Here is a 3,742-nt window from a genome sequence, read left to right as displayed (position 1 = left end):
TGGACTCAGAATCTTTACTGTGGGAATTGTGGTTGTGCAGTGAGGGTCCTAATTGTCTTGAAATGAGGGGGTGGGGGACATTGGTTTGCAGTGGAACAAGCCTAGTTATTTTCAAGAGCAATTTTGACTAAAGCTGAAATTTAGATTTTCTCTTATGAAAGAGATAAACTGACGATAGTTAATAAGGCTGAACACTAAGCTTATGGAGAAGCTTATGGAGAAGCCAATCTAGTAAAAGGCAAAGGAATCATATCATACAGGGTCTTGTATGACAGAGAAATCTGATTGCAATTCAGAATGGGATATGCCATGATCTCAGATTAAGAAACCTATCAGCCTAAGGCAGCTCTCAAACTTCGTCAGGGTCATTTCCCTTTTTAACACACAATTTAATAGGGCATGAATGACAAGGCTACAAGTCTGATCTAAGACAGTTTGTTCCTTAAGGCTGAAGAAAAATGGCATCTCTCTCCACCTCCACCAAAATGCCCTGCACCCTATGCCAATCAAGTGATTATTTTGGCATCTGAAGTACAACATTGCACAAGGGCTTTTCCTGTTTCTTGGCAGGAAAGGTCAATAATCCATTAAAAACATAAGAATTGCTGGTCTTTTTTGTGACACTCAAAATCTGCTGCTTGAAACGTTTGTCTCCTGTGCCTATCAGCCTACATTACAAAGAACTCAGATAGAAGATTTGCCTGAATCTGGGGAAACGGTTTATGTGATGACCCTGTGTGTGTCTCTCTCTGTGTGTGTAAGAACAATAACCTCTCACTTTCCTTTCCTCAGCAAATGTCATCAGGGAACCCCATTCCCTGATGGAGAACTCGGTCAGAAGTAGGATGCCAAAGAAAGGGTCAATTCTTTCCACTTGTCCTATATGTTTGCAGAGGAGTCTCCAGTTGCTATTTAACTCTCACAGTGCTCCTGATGATCTGTGTTCTGGGCAAAGGATTGTTTTCTAAGACAGAGTTAGAAATGGTGCAGTAAAAAAGAAATAATGCACTAATGTTCAGGTCTTCTCATTCTCATTCAAATAATGCTTCTTTCCAAATGCCATTGTTAGTGCTTAATCAAAAAAAAAAAAGGAAGTTCCCAATCATTTTTATGTGCCTGATGTCATATGAAACAGCACTACTTGCTTCACTATATTGAATTAATTGCTTTCCTGTAATCATATTAATAGGGTTTGAGCTTCCCACTCTTATGTAGAAATATATATCAGCTGTTCAATATTTAATGGTAAAACATGGAGCATGGTTTCTTAGAAATAAGGAAATGTATGAGACTTAACTTATCATCAGTTCTGATTCTAAATATTATTTCTGATGATTTCAATAATATTTTATTTCATTCCAATAATACTACAAGCTAAAGCATGCCAATTGGCTTTTGGTACCCAGTTTCAAGATTTTTATAAACAAGAAGCTTCCATTCATATTTGGAACTTCTTTCACATTAATTGGGAACAGATGAAAAAACACAAATTGTTTGGAACAGGTGAAGCAAAGACATATCCAACCCATCCCCTCTTCATTTTTTCAGGATATTTTCCTGCTTTCTTCATTACAGAGAAAACAAGAAAAATAAATTGCAATATGCCAGCCTGGCTTATCATATATTTGATTAATTAAATTAAGATACACTGTCAAAGGGAATACATAAAAGTATTAACTGGACCTAAACTCTCCATTTGTGCCACTATCTCTAAGAGGCAAGTGTAGAAAACAATTTATCAGCACTCCTGTTTTTCTTATGTTACATCAAAGTTTTGAACAAAACTTCTCTAGCAGCTAAGCAGCTATAGACATACTTTGAAGAATTTACGGTAATCAGATGCAGATATAAGAGAAGGGAAATAAAAAGCTTTAAAGGGTTTTAGGAGGGAAAATAGATTAAAAAACAGCTAACAGGTGTTTTTTTAAATGTTTAATCTTTTCAAAATGTGAGTTCACCATGAGTGTTTTTGGAGTTGGGTAGCTTCAAAACCCAATCAATCAACAATCAAATAAATACAGAAATTTTATTAAAAAAGTAAGAAAGCATTTGAGCTTTGGAAGAATATAAACAGATTCACATATAAGACAAAGGAAATAAAAGGCTTAAGATTTCAAAAAGGAAGATAGGCTTTTTTAAAAAAAAATTGAAACCAAATCCAGCTTTTAAAAAAATTAAAAATGCATTTGGAGCTTGTATGAACAAAAGAGATGCTGGCAAAAACACGTGTTCTGCATTTCCCCCCCTTCAGAATAGTCACATTCCTACTTTTTTGATTTTCAGTTTCTCCATGGAACTAAAGCAATCAAAATTGCAAGAGAGAGACTGTGAGAATCTCATTATTAAATATCTGGCCTTAGGATGATGCAGCAACTGCTACAACACTTTGTCTCTGGCTCTGATGAATTCAGATTTCTCTTGCCATATCAATTACCTTAATATTGTTTTTTAAATAAAAAAGAATAACAAAATAGCAAACAGTCACAAAAAGGACATTCACTGAATTTTGTGAAGAAAAGGCTTACCCCTCCAATATACACAGTGAATCAAACTGGCTCTGAAATGAGTATTTTAACACACATTCCACAACCAGAAATCTGTTTTACCAAGCACATTAGCTCGGCATTTGAATGTTGAGGTTGGCCAAATCATGTTTTTGGAAACATATTAAAAGATAACAATGCCTCCTTTTTTGGGGAAAAAAAATAAATGCTTCCCTAAGTACAGTACAGAATGTCCTTATTACCTGTGACACTTTTGCTCAAGGTCTACTTTGGTTTGCTAATTGCTATAAATAGTTGTTGTCACTTGGGCTGCAGATATTTTCCAATTTGTTTCAAGTAGATTTGCCAGAAAAGCAGAGTGGGTTGAAGGGAGGGTGACTTTTTCCCACACATTTGCCTGGAGGAGACAGAATGAAATAATTTGACAAATATGTTAAAATGTCACCATGTTCATATGGGAAAAGCCATATGGCTGGTAAACATCACTTGCAAACATTTGGACAAGACTGGTTTTTGATGGATGGTTGGCTAATGTATGATTCTCGTGACTTGGAACACGATGCAAAGTTACAGAAACAGCTAAACGGATGTTAATTCTCCTATTTGTATTGCCAGGGAAATGTTTACAGGGGTAAGGAGGAAACATTTTGGACAGTACCAATGCTTTACAGCAGCTATATTATAATCTTAAGACCAGTTAACTAGAGAAAATGGTGGGATTTTATCCTTTAATGTATTCACTTTCAACAGAATAGTGAGCCTCAGATTGAAAAAAAGTGTGGCATCTAATGATGAGATGAAGCCTTTGTCTGACTTGGAATATTATGTTATTCTTGCTCCTTCACCTCTTGGAAGTATTTGATAAATCTCAAACCAAGTACAAGCTCTATGAAACTGAAACTGATGACTCAATGATAGCACCACTCTGCTCTTCACACAAAGAGACCCCACTTCCTTCCTTCCAATGAAACAGTAAAAACCTTAGATGGTGACCAGAAAGAGAGAAAATATCTAGAGGTGAGGGGACAGGTATACTAATTGTATTATTTAGTGTTGTACTGACTATCTACTGTAGATTGAGGGTATATTTAATGTTATCCTTGATTTAAATCTGTGCATCTCTCTTTACTTCCTCTAAAAAAAAAATCCTGGGAACTGCAGTTTCCCAAAGATGTTGAAAACTCAGTTAGCAACTCTGAACTGTTCACAGAGAATTATACAGTATCTGCCAGGAATCT

This window comes from Protobothrops mucrosquamatus, unplaced genomic scaffold (assembly GCF_001527695.2).
Source record: "Protobothrops mucrosquamatus isolate PMUCROS unplaced genomic scaffold, P.Mucros_1.0 scaffold2785, whole genome shotgun sequence".
NCBI lineage: Eukaryota > Metazoa > Chordata > Lepidosauria > Squamata > Viperidae > Protobothrops > Protobothrops mucrosquamatus.
The sequence above is the reverse complement of the archived record's forward strand: the minus strand, read 5'-3'. Positions refer to the sequence as shown.